The sequence below is a fragment of the Sus scrofa genome, chromosome 7 (assembly GCF_000003025.6).
Source record: "Sus scrofa isolate TJ Tabasco breed Duroc chromosome 7, Sscrofa11.1, whole genome shotgun sequence".
NCBI lineage: Eukaryota > Metazoa > Chordata > Mammalia > Artiodactyla > Suidae > Sus > Sus scrofa.
The window spans coordinates 59,506,113-59,524,305 of NC_010449.5; the positions used below are offsets into that span (position 1 = coordinate 59,506,113).

Sequence of the window (18,193 nt, forward strand, 5' to 3'; positions counted from 1 at the left end):
AAAAATCAGAGGGGCTTCAGAAGTTTGGATGCTTTGGCCTCCAAGAAATCACTCTGATGCCTCCCCTGGGCTGCTTTCTCCAACCCTGGTCATGGGAACCGGAGGGCAGACATTCCCCTCTTGTGCTTCCACACCAAGGACAAGAACCTGCCCTTGGTCTCTCCAGGTTCCCCTACTTTGAAAACTCCTGGCGCCCACCTTTGGAGGAGACAGCAAAAGTGGACCTTCCTCAAAGACCCTGGACCACCCCCCCATCCATACCCGTCAGCATTTGTTCCATCACACTGTGCCTCAGGATGAAGTTTGGTTCAGGTGACTCAGGGCACCTGTCCACCCTCACAGTCCAGCCAGCAGCCATTCACAGCATGGCCCTTGGCTCCCTGGTGTGGGGTTTGATCTTAGATACCAGACAGGACTCCTGCAAGGAGCAACTGGTTTGGCTCGGGACAGGAAGCCAGATGCCCAGCTGGGCTCACTGAGGCCTGGGACTGGGAGGGTTAAGCCTTCCCTCCCTCCCACCTGCCCCCTGCAGCGGTGGCCTCAGCCTCTTGGAATCCCTGGGGTCCTGTAGGGCCCTCCCGCCAGCCAGCCAGATGGGCAGCAGCGCCAGGAGAGGAGGAGGGAGAGCTATGGAAACAGGCCTCAGGGTACCCCCAGGTGGGGAGGGGGAGGGAGAAGGAGGAACAGAGGGAGAACAGAGGATGGCTGAGAGGTAGGGGAGCCCTGCTGGCAGAGTGGAGAAGGCAGGACCCCTCTTCTCCAGCCAGGCAGGGGGCAGGGGCTGCCTCAGGGCTCTGGAGCTGTGGGGATCAGGGCACAGGCCATTGTGCTCAGCCAGCCTCTGCCTGGGAGCCAGCTCTTGGCGTGAAACCCTACCCAATGCTGGCTCCTGCTCCTCTTTCTTTTTTCTTAATAAGGTCGAATCAGAGTGAGTCAGAGGAGCCAAGTTTCCTGTTAGGCTCTGTTTGAATAAACTCTGCTCTGAACATAGCTTGGGCCTCTGCACAGGCTCCCGGGGCCAGGGCTTTGGCCCTGCCAGCCGTCTCTGCTGAGACTGGAGACCTGGGGTCCCAGGGTGACTGAGCCAAGGTCCTGGCCTGACCCCCAGCCCCTCCCCAGGGAAGCCTTTTAAGCTCTCAGAGCCTCAGAGTCTTCATCTGTAACTTGGGAGTAATAATACCTTTCTCGTGGTATATTTGGGAGGATGAAACAAGAGGATTATGAAAAGTAGCCAGCGCAGTGCCAGGCATATGGCCACTATTTTTCTTTCCTCTTAGACCAGTGAGGGAACAAGGGCTTTATCCCCAAGGGTGTCCACCCTCTCCCATTTTCTCTGTCCCTTTCCTATTTTTATCTGCCTTCAGCATCCTTCCCTGTGCCCAGCTGGGGACAACCCCCTGGGGCCTGTCCTCTTCCCTCCTCCGCACTTCCCGCCCCTCACCTTCCTTCTCCCTCCCTGTCCGGGTCTCACAAAGTTACTGACAAGACCCCCTCAGATCGCTGAGCCCAGGGGAGCCTGCCTGGTTCCACCTCTCCACACGCAGGGCAAGGCCTTGCCTGAGTAGCTGGCAGCATCCTGGCTTCCTTTGATTAGACCCTGCAGAGTGGGGATCTGAAGAAGACCTGGGCAGTCTGCAAAGGGTGCAGGGCTGAGGTCAAATGAGGGCTTCGAGGCGCCAGGCTAGACTGGGGCCGAGCTGTCTGGAGGTGAGTGGAGTGGCAGGCAGCTCTTCTCTAGGCCCTGTCCCTGCAGGCCGGGTTCATACCCTCAGGTTTAAGATCTAGCCATGTGGCTGAGGCTTGTTGCCAGTCCCTGGCACTAGGAACCAGGCGTAAGGGCTCTTGGAGGGCTGAGGGTATGGAGGTGCAAAAGCTTGTTGGTAATGTGTGACTTTATTAGAGACCCTATTATGTGCTCAGCTCTGGACCAGGTTGTTCTGCCACTAGGCTTCCCATGGGACAGCCCTTGTCCTTTGATCCTAAGAGAGAACTCCAGGCTCTGGAAAATCCATTGGGGAGTGAGGAGGCCTCAGACCCAACCCACAGAAGGTTTAGGGAGCAGGGAAAGGGCAGAAGCGGCAGGATCCTTACTGCTTCGCCCAGGAAAGGATCAGGAGGCCCGCCGTGGGTCAGGATGTTTCTCTGGTTGGGAGGAAACGATGAGGCTGGCTCTGGGCACCCCTGCCCTCTGTGCCCCACATGGAGCAGGGCTGGGTCTCCCCCGCCCACCATGATCCCTGGCTGCCGAGCCCAGGCCTCTTGGAAAGGGCATCAGGAAAGGCCATTGATGAGATTTGTATGGAACTGGGGATGGAAGCCCCGGCCAGGCAGCGCTGGATTGTGAGGCCCCAGCCGCTGCCTCTGGAAAGTGGGCCGGAGGAAGTGCTAAGCGCGGAGGCCCGGGCAAGCTGGCACAGAACACGCTGACTCTGCAGGGAGAGGACCACCGAGTGACCACTGCCAGCTGGGCCCTGCGCCCACACCCTCCCCTGCAGCCACATCTGGTGCAGTGGTGGGGGAAGCAGGGGGGTGTTCCGTCCCCAGAACTAAGACAGCCTTGGAGGGGTCCACGGAGGGGGCTGGGGCCCTTTGGTTTGGAAGTGTCTCTCTGCAGGGCTGGAACTCAAGAGAAGCCCGGAAATGGGGGAGGTGAAGTCAGAGCGTTTTTGAGGGACAAATGGGGTGGGGGATGTGGGGCGGGAAGGAACCCACCCTTCTCTAGGACCCAGGGGAAATCGGTAGCTCTGGCCACCTCCCACTCGGTTTTCCCTGCTGGCTCTGGGGGCCCTCTCCCCCATGGTTCCCTGGGGAATTGGAAATACCAGAGCTGATAGAACAGTCTGGGGATTGAGGCAAAGCTCTGTGAGGCAGGAAGCCTCCTCGATCCCCTGATCTCCTCAGCCACCAGCCCAGACAGCTTCTCCCCCTCCTGACTTTCTCCCCCTCCCCAGAGACAGGCGGGGCTCCGGCGCCTGCTGAAGGCTAACATTCCCTCTCCCCTTCCCCCCAACTCCCTGTCCCCTCTCTTTCCGGGTCTGGAGCTGGCAGAGGCCAGGAGGATCCTTATTGCAGGATCCCGCAGAAAGGGTCCCAGCCCAGGGGCCTTCCTGGATAGCAGCTAGGGCCTGCGGGCTGGGAGAGCCCCAAACCTGGAAAGAGTTGGAAGGGGTGCTCCGCCAGCATGCCCTTGTGAGAAGGGGGTAAGATAGTTCCCTGCCCTAAGGAGAGCGGGCAAGACCAGACAGGATGCTGGTCCCTGGGCTGCAGCCCTGCAAACCCTGGAGAACAGTCAGGGAGATGAGGCAGGAACCCCAGGGCCTGAGAGCTGCAGGCAAGCTTAAAAGGGAAGGAAGGCTCTTTTCTCTCTTCTTCTGCTTCTGTTTTCTGGCCTTTAGATCTCTAACTTTCATTTGGGTATCTCTGTGTTTCTCTACCTTTTTTTTTCTTTTCCCCCCAAACCCCCATTTTCACATTCATTTATTCATCATTCATTCATTTTCTCCGTCTCCCTCCATTCGTGTGGCTTGCAGTCTCTAGTGCTCCTATTCTTTCATATCTCTCTTACTCATGGAGTCTCATCAGTCTCATCTGTGTTTCCAAATTACTCCTTCTCTGTCCCCTCATTCAGTCAGCATGTTCCCTGGGGGCCTGCTGCATGCAGGCCCCATGCTGGCTACGGGGGTCCCCAAAGAGCAAGAGCTCGCAGTCTGGTGGGGGTGACACAAGTAAACAGACAAAAGAGGGTGACCGGTCTTGAGTCCAGGTGAATCATTGTGCTGACTCTGTGACCTTTGAGTCACTCAGTAAATATTTGTTGAATAAATGAATGAACGGTGATTTTCCTGTTCATATTCTTGGATTATTTTCTGTTGTAACATTCATCTGTTTAGTATTGACTTGTTATATATAATATATTTAGCATCTTTTCATATATCACTCTGTCACATGTTATGCAGGTACTTTTTAAAGTTTGTCACTTGCATCAATATTCTTAATACTTTCCTGATATACTGAAGTGCTTCATTTTTAAGCTGTCAGATTATTGATTTTTCCCCTTTGCCTTCACCAAGAATATATGTTTTCAATTAAATTTCCTGCCAAAGTTTTATATTTTCATCTCATTTTTTTACTTAACTCTTTAATCTGCTTCATCCTCATATGTGGCGAGGGGTAAGAATATAACTTGAGAACAGATTAAGCCACTGTCCCAACATGAGTCATGTGAATTCCTAGTGATCTGAGAAGCCATTTTATCCCATACAGAATCTTTTTTCTGTTTAACTAGGCTTTCTTTTCTGTTCCATTGGTTTGTCAGATAATTTTTACACTGATATTGTCTTATGCTAATAATTGTAATTTTTATCTATTTATTTATTTTGGGCCAGCAACTGAACCCACGGCACAGCAGCAACCTGAACTACTGCAGTGACAATGCTGGATCCTTAACCCACTGCTCCACAAGGGAACTCTCAATTGCGACTTTTAAATAAGGGTTATCAACTGAGAGTATGTCTCATTTATTTTTTTTTTAATCACTCTTTGCACTTATGGTTTAGATGAACTCTCAATTTTTTTTTTTTTTTTCCAAATTAAACAAAAACTAAATAAGGAGTTCCCATTGTGACACAGTGGTTAACGAATCCAACTAGGAACCATGAGGTTGGTTCGATCCTTGGCCTTGCTCAGTGGGTTAAGGATTCGGCGTTGCTGTGAACTGTGGTGTAGGTTGCAGACGTGGCTCGGATCCCGAGTTGCTGTGGCTCTGGCTGGCGTAGGCTGGTGGCTCCAGCTCTGATTAGACCCCTAGCCTGGGAACTCCATATGCCTTGGGAAGCAGCCCTAGAAAAGGCAAAAAGACAAAAAAACAAAAAACAAACAAAAGCAAACAAAATATTCCTCTGAGAATTGGGATTGGGTTAAATTTATGGATTAAATGTAGAGATAATTAACTTCTTTGCAGCACTATGTGTTTCCATTCAGGAACGTGGTGTAACTTTCTGTTGTTAAGGTCTTTTAATGTGTTCTTCAGTGGAGATCCCGTCATGGTGCAGTGGTTAACGAATCCGACTAGGAACCATGAGCTTGTGGGTTCGATCCCTGACCTTGCTCAGTGGGTTAAGGATCCGGTGTTGCCATGAGTTGTGGTGTAGGTTGCAGACTCAGCTTGGATTTCGAGTTGCTGTGGCTGTGGTGTAGGCCGATGGCTACAGCTCTGATTTGACCCCTAGCCTGGGAACCTCCATATGCCACGGAAGCGGCCCAAGAAATGGCAAAAAAGACAAAAAAAAAAAAAGTGTTCTTCAGTGAAGTTTTATGGGTGAACATTGTGTTTGGTGCTTCTTTTCACTAAACATGGTGGACTTCCCACCATGGCACAACAGGATCTACAGTGTCTTGGGAGTGCTGGGGCACAGGTTCAGTCCCTGCCAGGCACCATGGGTCAAGGATCTGGAGTTGCCGCAGCTGTGGCTTAGGTTGTGGCCTGGATCTGATCTCTGGCCCGGGAACTCCACATGCTGCAGGGAGGCCAAAAAACAAAGCAAAACAACGCAAAAAACAAAACAACAACAACAGAAACATGGCAATGGCATCTGTGGCAGGCAGCTTCTGAAATGGTTCCCAGTGACCTCTGGTAGACTGTGGAAAAAAGTGATGGAATGTTAATTCTGAGATTAGGTTGTGAAAGACTGTGACTTCTGTCTTGCTAGAACTCTCTCTCACTCTGGCCTCTCTATGAAACCAGCTGCCTTGTCGTTATCTGTATTCTGGTGGCATTGTGGTCTGTGTTATGGTGGCAAGGAACTGAGGCGCTCAGTCCAACAACTGTGTGAGTGAGCTTGCCCACTGAACCTTCAGATGAGACCAAGCTTGGGCTAACTACTTGACTGTAGCCTTGGGAGAGACCCTGAGACAGAGAATGCAGCTGAGCCACACCCAGATTCCTGACCCACAGGTACTCTGAGATAATAAATGTTGTTTTAAATAATAATACAACATCTTTATTTTTTTGCATAATATCTTCTAACAAGTTATGAGGAAGTAGAAAAGATAATAACTTCTGTAGTTATAACTGGTCACTTTACAAAACTCTTCTATTCTGATAACTTTGTGTTTCTTTTCCTAGTTTTTCTAAGAGGATAATCATATTCATAAATAATTATTATTCATTTGCCACTTGTTATATTTTTCTCTAATTGTGTTAGCTAGAATCTTTAGAACAATGTTGAATAACAAGACAGAAGAAATCTTTTGTCTTGTTCCCGTATTTGATGAGAATGGGTCCTGAATTTCACTGTTTTGGTGTTGGCTGTGGGTTTGAGAGCTCATACTTTTTATTGTGTGAAATAAGTATACTTCAATCTCTAGTTCCCTAGAGGTTTTTTGTTTTGTTTTGTTTTGTTTTGTTTATTTTTTTGTCTTTTTTTAGGGCTGCACCTGCAGCAAATGGAGGTTCCTGGGCTAGGGGTCAAATTGGAGCCGTAGCTGCTGGCCACAGCCACAGCCACAACAATGCCAGATCTGAGCCACGTCTGCGACCTACACCACAGCCCATGGCAATGCTGGATCCTTAACCTACTGAGCGAGGCTAGGGATCGAACCTGTGTCCTCACAGATACTAGTCAGACTCGTTTCTGATGAGCCACAACGGGAACTCCTTGTTTTGTTTTTAAATTTTATGGCTGCACCTGCTGCATTTGGAAGTTCCTGGGCCAAGGTTTGAATCTGAGCCACAGCTGCAACCTATGCTGCAGCTCTGGCAAAACCAGATCCTTTAACCCACTGCACCAGGCCAGGGATTGAACTTATGCCTCTGTAGCAACCCAAGCCACTGAAGTCAGATTCTTAATCCACTGCACCATAGTGGGAACTCCTACTAAAGCTATTTAAAAGAAAATCAGAAATAGATAGTGAAATTTACCCATTGTCAGAGTTCCTGTTGTGACTTAGCTGGTTAAGAACCTGACTGGTATCTATGAGGATGCCAGTTCAATCCCTGGCCTTCCTCAGTGGGTTAAGGATCCAGCCTTGCTGCAAGCTGCAGGATAGGTCACAGATGCACCTTAGATCTGGCATTGCTGTGGCTGTGGTATAGGCCGACAGCTGCAGGTCTGATTCGACACAAGGCCTGGGAACCTCCATATGCCATGGGTATGGCCCTAAAAAGAAAAAAGGGAAAAAACAAGAAAGAAAGAAATTTACCAAATATCTATATAGAATGTAACATTATCTTTTTTTCTCCTTTGACCTGTTGCTCTGGTTAATCAGTTTCCTGCAGTTTTGATATGGCATCATCCATGCATTCCAGGAATGTTTGCTCAAGGAATATTCTTTCAATAGTTCTGGGTACTTTCACTGTAAGCATCTTTGCCCAGTCATCTTTGCCATAAATATTTACACCGCATAATTAACCGGTTGTAAGGCAATTTTGCCATAAAAGATAAAATTATGAAAAATAAAAGAGGGGCATTAAGGGGGACAGAACCATGCAGAATGAATAATGAAATTAAAGACTTTATTGCAAATACAAAATATTCTAATACTTTTTTCTTTTTTATTAATTATTTTTATTTTTTCCATTATATCTGGTTTATAGTGTTCTGTCAATTTCTACTGTACGGCAAAGTGACCCAATCACACATGTATATACATTCTTTTTCTCACATTATCCTCCATCATGTTCCATCATAAGTGACTGAATACCTTTTTTTGTCTGTTTGTTTGTTTTGCTTTTTTAGGGCTGCACCCGCGGCATATGGAGGTTCCCAGGCTAGGGGCCATATCTGAGCTACAGCTGCCAGCCTACCACACAGCCACAGCAACATCAGATCCGAGCCACATCTGTGACCTGCACCACAGCTCACAGCAACACTGGATCCTTAACTCACTGAGCAAGGCCAGGGATTGAACCCGTAACCTCATGGTTCCTAGTCGGATTCGTTTCCACTGCGCCAAGAAGGGAACTTCATAAGTGACTGAATAAATTTTAAATGTGTGTAGATTCATGGCAATCCTGCACAAACAACTGATTTTATTTTGTGGATTGTATCTATGCACTTATCTTCCAAGTCTTGCGTTCATAATATTTTATACTTTTGCTTGATGATTTGTCTTCTCATTTGGCATCTCACTCTTTCTGCCTAAAATTTCCTCCTTCATCAAGAGGCGTGTCTGTTTCCAAGTCCTAGGATGTGTACTTATCCCTGAGCTCTGTATAGAGCTGTGAAAGCCTTTACACTGTTGTTAGTTCTTAGCGAAATGTCACATGTCCCTGAGAGTTGTGCCAGACTTCTGTGGGAAAAGTGGACTCAACTCTGTGCCTTTGAAGCCCTCGAGACCTCTTTCTCCTCCAGTGTAGTGTGTTTCAAAATAAGAAACCAACTCTTCGGGCAAGTCATCGTCATCTGTCAGCTCCATAAAGCCGTCAATAATGTCACTAACTGGAAGAAATGCTAACACATTTCAACCAATGGAAACCAAACTGTCAGACCAAAAACTCTCAACCAGTTATGTGATTTTTCTCAGCAAAACTGCCTTGCATCCAATTAGTTATACAGCAAAAATTCTTGCAGTAAAAATGCTTTCGGCAAAGATTTCTCTGGCAAAGATGCTTACAATGAAAGCACTGAGCACATTCTTTTAATACATTGTTGGACTTGCTCTGGACTTTAATCTGATTAAATTTTTATTAGGACTTTACATGCATATAAAGGAGACTAGCGTATGACCCATGTCTTTGCTCTGTTTTTCTTCATGCCATTTGTCAGGTGTTAGAGTTACTCTGGCTCTACAAAAAGAGTTGAAAACTATGTGCGTCAGGGTCCTGGCAAGAAACATTCCCCTCAGATGGTTGAAATACAGTTGAATGAAGGAACTGCCCCACAGAAGCGTGGATAACGTGAAGGAAACAAACACGGGATGTGAGGTACCCCAAGCCTGGCACCAGTAGGGAGATATTATCATCCCCAGGGCTGCAGGGACCAGGGAGGAAGCCAGAGAGAGCTGGCACCTTAGAGGATAGGTCCAGGCAAGACCTGAGGTTGGGGACACTGCTACTGCCAGAGAGAGGGCACTACAGGTGGGGAAGAAGCAGGAAGAATACAGCAGCCAGATAGCAACCCCTGTTGTCAGAACCCAGCCAGAGCTGGAGCATCTGGAAGCCTGGGGGCGGGTGTGTGTGTGTGTGTGAATGCGGTTTGTGGGGTCAGCCCCCTGCGGCCTGGGACTGGACTGGAAGGATGTGGTTTCTGCTGTGGTTTCTCTCCAGTGACTGGACTCTGATGGATACATACATCATCATATGTCTGATAATTTTTTTTTTTTTTTTTGCCTTTTCGAGGACCGCTCCCACGGCATATGGAGGTTCCCAGGCTAGGGGTCTAATTGGAGCTGTAGCTGCTGGCCTACACCAGAGCCACAGCAACACGGGATCCCAGCCGTGTCTGCAACCTACACCACAGCTCACGGCAACGCCAGATCCCTAACCCACTGAGCATGTCCAGGGATCGAACCTGCAACCTCATGGTTCCTAGTCGGATTCCTTAACCACTGCGCCATGACAGGAACTCCTCTAAGTTTTTAACATTCGCTTCCACATCTTTATACACCAGACTTCTCCATACTGATTTTTGGCTGGTGTTTACTATGATTTTGCTTATTCTGATTGGTTCCCGCCTGCTGCGCGTCATCCCTGAGTACGTTCCCCCCGGGAGAGGAAGAACCACACTTGGCATGTATCCCCAATTCTGGAGGGCAGCAAGGTCTTTTTCTGTTGACTTCACGCATGAGGGTGCCTTGCAGATTGTTGGACTTTGGGGTCACAGCGATGATCTCTCAAAATCCTATAGAAGAGTGGTTCCCGAAGTGTGTTCCACAGAGCACTTGTCTTACCACATAGCCAGTGGGAAAGGGTTTTGCCATTACACTTGGAAAACTGTGCTTGCTAATATCACTAATCGAACACATGGTTTCAAAGCCCCAAGAATGCCTCGTAGAGGACCTTGTCTTGGGTTGCTTCCCTCTGCATCTCCCAAGTTGGTTTTTTGACAGAAGCTTTTTTTCTCCACTGTAAGTACTTCCCAGCATTTCATGGACTCACTCTTCCAGTTAGACATTTTTCAGAAATGTTGTCGCTGCTTCCCCCCTTTATCCCTCTGCATGGGTGCTTACAGAATTATTTCTCTTTATCCTTAAAATGGACAAAATCGTGCATGGTATTTCTAAGATTTTTATTAGTAGCATTAATTTGGGAAGTCCCGTCGTGGCTCGGTGGTTAGTGAACCTGACTAGCATCCATGAGGATGTGGGTTCGATCCCTGGACATGCTCAGTGGGTTAAGGATCTGGCGTTGCTGTGAGCTGTGGTGTAGGTCGAAGACAAGGCTCAGATCCCACGTTGCTGTGGCTGAGGTGTAGGCTGGCAGCTGCAGCTCCGATTCGACCTCTAGCCTGGGAACCTCCATATGCCGCAGGTACAGGCCCTAAAAAGACCAAAAAAAAAAAGAAAAAAGAAAAAAAAAATGCACAGGCTTTCCAGAGGGGGTCAGCCTTAGAACAGAGGATGGGTTGGAATAGCCAGAGGAGCTGTGGCAACCGAGCCAGGGGAGGACAGCCTGGTGAGATTTGCTTCCACATTCTTCTCCTGGCCCCCCAGGGTCTCAGAGACTCCCTAGAAGAGAGAGAGAGGGAGGACAGGCTTAGGGCTAGATCCACCCCACACCCCCACCCCCAGCTCTGGGCCACGCACTAGAGTCTCAGCTCTGCCAGAGCAGAGGTGGGGATAACTGGAGGAGCTGAATGGGGCAGAGGGTTGATTGCTGAAGGAGACTGGCCCAACAGAAGGCAATGGTAGGGGAGTTGTGCCATGCGGGCAAAATGTCATTAAGACCCCTGCCACCCAGCAGAAAAGGGGCTTTCAGCAGAACACAGCTGGGAGAGGGGACTTAGCTGTTCGAAAACAATTTCCACTTTATAACCCCCCAAATTGGGACGCTGCAATGAATGTGTTATACTCAGAAAACATTCTGAAAAGCCAAAGAGGAAAAAGCCAGCTTTGGAACATGTTAGGGGTGGGGAAAGTAAAAAGTCAGGGCTGGGAGCTTCTGTGAGTGAAGATGGGAAGCCAGTGCAGGGGGGTGGGGGGGGACCAAGGGGCTCAAGGAGCATGTCCTTGTCCTTTTACTTGCAAGTGACAGAAGCCCAGCTCATGCCAGCTTATGCAGATGTGGGGATTTATTGGAGGGATCCCAGAGCATCGCACAGAATCTAAGCACGAGTTCAGTGAGAGCTAGAGGAGAGGTGGTGACACAGGTAGCATGAGTGACGTCTGGAACCAGCCCTCTCCCAGCCCTTTGCTCTTGCTTCCTGCTGCAGGCCAGCCTCATTCCTTTCGCTGTGCACTGGTTTTGTCCAGAAGACAGAAAATATGGCCACTAACAGTTTCCAAGTATTATACCGTGAAGGTTCTGTCATGAGAAAGAACTGACTCTCAGTGAGCCCTGAGTCCAAAAATACCAGAGAGTGGCCTTGCTGCCCGGGTCAGGCCAGATACACACCTTGCAAGGATCAGACAAGACTGGGTGCGTTCAGGGTGGGCTGGCTGACGCACACCTTGGAGAGTCAGCCTGGCCAGGGTGGGTGGTGTTGGCGAGGAGCAGGGAAGGCCTGTCCCAGGTCAAAGAGAATCGGTGCCATCAGGCAGTCACAACTGGTGTTCCTGGTGGGAATCTGGCTGACATTGTGGCCTTCGGTAAGGATGGGGCTCTGACGACCCCACCATCTCTCCACCAGTCAGTGTGTCACACAAGCTTCAGAGGTTTGATGACACTGTGGTCTTCCTCCCTCGTGATGTCCATGGCAAGGGAAACAACCACAGAAATCATAATAGCGGACATTTATTGCCCACTTCCTGTGTGTCTGGTCCTGGGCTGTGCTCTGTATGAATTTTCATTGAATTCTCCCAGCAACCATATTATTTCCATCCATTTCCAGGACAAAGATGCAGAGGTTGTTGGAGAGGTGGCTAGCGAGTGCCAGTGCTGGCAGTCTGCCCAAGTCTGTCTGGCTCCCAAATCCACAAGTTTTTTTTGTTTTGTTTTGTTTTTTGTTTTCCTTTGCCATTCAGCTCTTACGCCTCTAGGACTAAAGTTCTGGGCCTTGGCATTTCCGGAGAAAGTGGAAATTCTCCCTGGCCTGGAGCATAGTTCCGTGGTGCAGACTTTGTGGCATCACAGCGAGAGCCTGAGAAACTCCCTGGGGACTGGTTGTATCACTGTGAGGTCTCTAAAAGGAGCATATGAAGGGGTGACTCTGCTGTGAGCAGCTGCTGCAGTTAGGGGCTGCCCTGCAGAGCTGGATTCCCCATCCTGGTAGCAATGAGGACAGAAAGGACCCAGGCTCCATTCTTCCCTTCTCCCTTTGTCCTGAATCTTCTTTCTCTCTCCTCCCTTCTGCTTTTCCCTCTTCCCGCACTAAAGGGAGGGGAGTTCTCCAGGCACCCAGGGATCGCTATGCAGGCTCTAGCTAGGTGGGAGTGGACTGCAGGCAGTGCTGTTGTCAGCAGAGGGCGCCAAAGCCTCTTCCTACATCCAGGGTCGAAGCCTGGCCCAGGAGGGGAGAGCAGAAAGGCAGGTTAGCAGGGGGTACCACATGCTCCCTGCCCAGTCCTCTTGCCTCAGTCAGCCTGTCCTCTGTGCACCGTACCCTGAGCCTACATGTGCACATGCATTCATTCCTGTGTGTGTGTCTGGTTCTCCCAGTGTCAGAGAGGAAGGCCAGGGCCAGGGCACAGGGCAGGTACTCTGTACATAACAAGCCACTAATTATAGACCTTAGTAACATCACTTTCTGGGCAGGCATTGCACTTGTAGTTTCCACCCTACTGTGGGACAGCCAGGAATGATGGCATGAAAGGAGGGGAGTGTGCAGTTACCCAGCTCTCTGTCTGTGCCCGGCCTTGGCTAGAAGCTTTAACCCATTATCCTGGTTGGCCATCCTAACAGTCACGTGAGCCAGGTAACACTAGTCCCATTACACAGATGAGGATGAGGTGGCTCAGGGAGGTTAAGTAACTTGCCTGAGATCACACAGCTAGGAAGCAGTGAAGGTAAGATTTGAATCCTCGTCTCTCTGATTCCAAAGTCCCAGTGGGTTTCACACCTTCTTTGCCCCCTCAAAGTTGGTGTTTTCCTTACATGCAGACACACCCCCACTGCCACCTCCCCAAAAAGAAATGGGCTTTCCTGCAGCCCAGTGAAGTTCCAGCAGCAGCAGCTGGCTCGTGGCTGGAGTGACTGCGAAATGCATGTTGATAGACAGTGGTGGTTTCTGAGATTCAAAGAATAAGGGACTATATTTAGCTGTTTGCTGTGGGCTAGTTACTTAATGGAGAGTGAGGACCCAGATTGGGGGTGGGGAGAGAGAGAGAGAGAGAGGGAGAGAGAAAGGGAGGGAGAAAGAGCATGAAAATGAGGCGCCCAGCTGCCTGGGCTGGCTCCTTGCCCTCAGAGTTGGGTCTCTGTGGCCAGCTTTGTGTGGAAGCATGACGGGTTGGGGTTCTCTTTATGAAGGGAAGTCCTGACTATATCAGGGCTTGCAGAGGAGAATCTTCTAGGCCTTCCAGAATGTCTTCTCCACACGTGGGATATTGGTCTGAGAGCCATTCTGGCTTGGGGTGTGGGCGTCCGTGACCAACATTTGGCACAGCTCAGGTCCAAAGAATGGCAGCTGCCTCCTGGGGAGCGGTTGGGGGTGGGTCTGTCCCTTTGAGTTATGTGACTTCAGTTGCCCCTCCTGGGCCAGGACATCCCTCTCCTTCCTCCCGAGGGGAAATCAGGGCACTTGCTCTGGGTGTGCCTTGGGCTTAGTTTCCCAAGTGATCGGCTTCTCAGAGAGGTGAGTTCTGGCCTCCTCCTCACATGTCTGTGGTTCTGGCCCAGTCCGCCCTCCTCCTCAAACCACTTTGTCCCCTCCTCATGTAACTGATGGGGCTGGACCCTCATCCTTCTCTTCAAACTACCCCCCCACCCCTGCTGCCCTGATCAGATTTCACTCACTCAAAGATCAAGGTCGAATCTACCTTGCTCCTTGGGTAGAAAGACCTAGAAGAGGGTCTCACACCCCAGCGCAACCCCTGGGATGCTTTTTTGACATTTCTCTCTAGCCTTCTCCCCAGTTAGGTCCCCTTTCAAATTTGCCAATGCAGATCCTTCAAGGTGATGCCACAAAGGGCCGCAGGCACCAGGGCTTGGCTTCCCAGGAAGGCCGTGGAGAGTTATAAATGACAATAGGACTCTGCTGTGTAGAAGTAGCACAGCAAACTTCCTGGGACTCTGAGCCCAGGGCTACCCAGCTGGACCTGCGCCCCAACCCCAACGCCACCCCCAGACACGCTGCAGGCAGCAGTGCCAGCTGCTTCCCTCGCTGGGCCTGGATTTCCTTGTCTGAATTCTATTCCCTCCAGACCACACTGCCTGGAGGGGAGACACGAGGACCCCTGGGACAGGCCCCAGCAAGTCCATGTAGGCACCATATTGCCCACTTGACAGCCCCCAGGTGGCTTCTGCTCTATCCCCAGGGAGGCTCCCAGCGGGGACCTGGAGCCAGTGCTATAAATCCGCAAGTGTGCTCAGGGTTCAGCACACCTGGGAGCCAGAGACGGCTTGGGGCACGGGTGAGCAAAGGCCATGGTGGTTTTCTGAGGAATAAAGAATCCCTGGTTTGTAGCACTTGCCAATTCCACGGTATAAATGCTCCCCCCATGACCAATTTCTGGCTCTCAACATGATGCACAGAATGCAGCATCTGGAGGAGATGTGCACAGCTGTTTTCTCAAGCCAGCACCAGCCGACTTTGGCACACCACTGGGCAAGTGCAAGGGCAGAAATCCAGGGACCCTAACCCCAAGGATGTGTGGGCTTCAGCCGGGCAGAGCTACCAGGCACACCCCTCAACCTGTGCATCCCTTCCTCAGGCCGATGTAACAAGGGAGAATAAAAAACTCAAGGGTGCATTTATGAGGGAGTTTCTTTCAGAAACAATCAAATCACTTAGCAGTTTAATTGCCTAAATATTTTTTACCTAATTTAAAAATCGCTCATCCTGTGAGTAATTGGGTAATGTGTTATTGAGTTATGGAGGGATTTAGGGCCTAAATTGAAGAAGCACTCAAATGTTTGCATCTTTGAATCCTGTCGTTGATTGACACCTGAGGGGGTATTCACGAGGGCTGGGCTGGGCTGGGCTGAGGGCTCAGGGCCTGGTTCTCCCAGCCATTCTAGCAGGCTGCCCCTGGGCACCAGCAGCCTGGGCGTGCTCGCTCTCTAGGCCCTCTCCCACTGCTGTCTTTGCTCTTCACACCCCCTGTCACCTCTGTCACTGGATCTTTCAGTTTCTGCCCCAGCTCGCTCCATTTCGGGCTGCTTTCCTCTCTGGTTTTGCCCCTTACTCCATTGGCCTTGTCACACTTTTTTCCTTCATCTGCTTTTTGTACTTTTGTCTGTGTTTGCTTTCTCTCCAAGTTTTTCTATCTTCCTCTTCCTTCCCTCATTGTCTCTTCCTGCTGCCCCTCTGTTTCTCTTGGAATCTCTCTCTCTCTCTCTCTCACACACACACACACACAGAGCCCTGGTCTTGCCCTCCAGGCCCAGGTCCTCCCTGCTCTGGTTTCCCAGCTGCACGTGGGTCTGGCTCCTGTCTGCATCCATCTTGGCACCAGGTTGCCCAGTTGACTTCCTTCCCCCTAGCTGACCCTGGCCTGCTTCTTGGGTGGAAGATCAGAGCCAGAACCTGTGCTAGGAACCCACGACCCGCTCAGGATTTCATTACAGCTGGGAGCCACAGGGGGTGGAGGCGGGGATGGGGCAACGGCTGTGTGGCTCTTTGAAGAAAACGAAATCCTTGCTTTGTAGCATTTCCAATTTCCATGGTGTAAATATTCTCACCATGGCTGATTCCAAGCTATCAAGGCTGTGTCAAGGAATGCAGAATTGGGAAGAGAGGCGTAAGTTTGGTTCTTTTGAGCCAGTGCAAGCTGAGTTCAGCGCACCACCAGGCATCGGGTGGAAGAGGATGCCTTCCTGACTGCGAGGCTTGCAGGGCTGCTAACAGAACTGACCACAGAGCAACCCACCGCAGCATCCGCAGGGCAGGGACTCCCCAGGCCTGTTGGGCCTCGCTCTGAGCCAGCACCCCATTCTGTTCTGGCTACCTCTTCCTTGAAGCTGGCTTCACAGTATGCTCACCTTAGGAAGGAGCCAGAGGATTGACCTCCTAGATGAAGTGCCTGGGTTGAGCATGAGGCAGTGTGTGTGTGTGTGGGGGGGGGAGGAATGTTGGTGCTGCTGGTGCCCACGAGCATTTCTCTGTTCCCAGCATATGAAGTTGGAGGCTGGAGAGGGTGGAAGGTGGTGCAGAGGAGGCAGACACGGCTGGGGGTCCGGAGGACCTTGCAGACAACGTGTAGGAGCCTGTTCTTTTCTGGTTGGCAGTGAGGAGAGTAACGTGAGCTCTTGCCTTAGTTTGGTTTCCTGGAAAACAGGCCTTTTGACAAGGATTTGGGTGAAGTCATTGATTTGCCAGGTGATTCCAGGGAGCAGGTGAGGGAGCAGGGAAGTAGCCAGAATGGAGAAGAGTGGAGAAAGTGTATTCATGAGTGGCTACTGCTGTGGGCAGTCAGGGCCCAGGCCCAGTGGGGCCCTTCTGACATGTGGAACGCACTGCAGACTGTCCACTCTGGGGTGGGAAGTGGGGCTAATTATCCACACAGCTCCTCCCTCGTTGGTGGAGGGTTGCTTCTGGGGTGGCAATGCCCCTGGCATTCCAGTCTGACCCCATATGTGCGGGCCAAGTTCAGTTCAGGGTCGGTAGATGCCCTTATGAAGAGAGACCAAGCTGCCCAGGGCCTGGGTCCCAGGAAGCAGCAGAGAAGCGCACAGGGTCAGCATCTTTTGAGTGGGTGACTCTGGGGAGGGTAGGTTCAGTGAGAGAAAGGTGCCAATGCCAGAGGATGAGACTTAGACTTAGGGGGAGAGTGAGGGACCATACAGAGAATATAAACTACTCAGAAAAGGACGGACAGTGCAGGAACGGTTGCAGGGCCCCTGAGGGTAGGGAAAGGGTGAGCCTCGTGCAGACTTGGGAGTTGCTCAGAGCCCAGGAGAGCAAGAAAATGGCCCTGCAGGAGCAGCAGCATCTGCTCCACCCGCTGCCAGACCTGGGCTGATGGAAGTGTGGGAGGGGCCTCCCCAGAGCCCACTTCCTGCACCCCCCCACTCCCCCCCACCCCGGCTTGCGCAGACTCAAACCAAACAGCCTGTGCCCTAGCTAACACCTCACGCTTCCATATTTCTCCTTGGATGTCATGGATTGGCTCAGCATGACCAGTTCTGCAAGCATTTATTTGATGGATTGGAAGCAGACCCCATCTTAGGCATCAAGGGGGTGAGAAAAGGAGAAAGATCTGTCCGCATAGTCTAGGGGGTTTCGGCTGTGCAGTGACAGATGCAGGCATCTGCGGAGGCATCGGGGAGCACGGTGGAGTGAGAGAGGAGGCAGCTATTCTGCCTGGGCAGGGGCAGCGAAGCCTGAAAGATGTGGGCTATTTGGAGGTAGAGAAAAAAGACAGCAGGCATTCCTGGCCCTTGAAGACTTCCTAGAGCCTGCTTCTGCCTTCCTGGTAACTGGATGCCACTCGCCCTGAGAATTAGGGATCCACGGCCTCCAGAAGCTGTCCTTTCAGAGCCACACCCCTACCCTCATCCTTTGATGGGTCAGACTGCCCTTGTGGGGGGTGTCAAAAAGGATGCCTGGAAGGAGATGAGGAGGGTCCCACTGGGCCTCCAGCTCAAGGGAAGAAGGCTGCTTTCTCAGGTTAGTTCCTTGGGGGTTGGTTGAATAGCAGCCTCCTCTGCAAAGATATCCACTTCCTAGTGCCTGGACCCTGCGAAGGTTACCTTACATGGCAATCAGGACTTTGCAGATGTGCTGAAGTTGGGGCTCTTGAGCTGGAGAGATTAGCCTGCATTTTCTAAGTGGGCCCCATAAGTAATCCCAAGGGTTGTCATGAGAGGGTGGGACAAAGATCAAGGGAGGAAGTAGGGAACATGGAAATGGAAGCCAAGGTTGGAGTGATGTGAGAAGGGGGAGACCAGCCAAGGAAGGACCAGACCTGCTGACACTTGGCCTTTAGCCCCGTGAGA

The 18,193-nt window shown here is 50.9% G+C and overlaps 1 long non-coding RNA gene across 3 annotated transcripts in view; it reads left to right on the forward strand.

Moving 5' to 3' along the window:
• LOC110261566 overlaps positions 1–18,193 on the forward strand; it is a 123,828-nt gene that overhangs the window by 12,160 nt on the left and 93,475 nt on the right. The window lies entirely within an intron of this gene.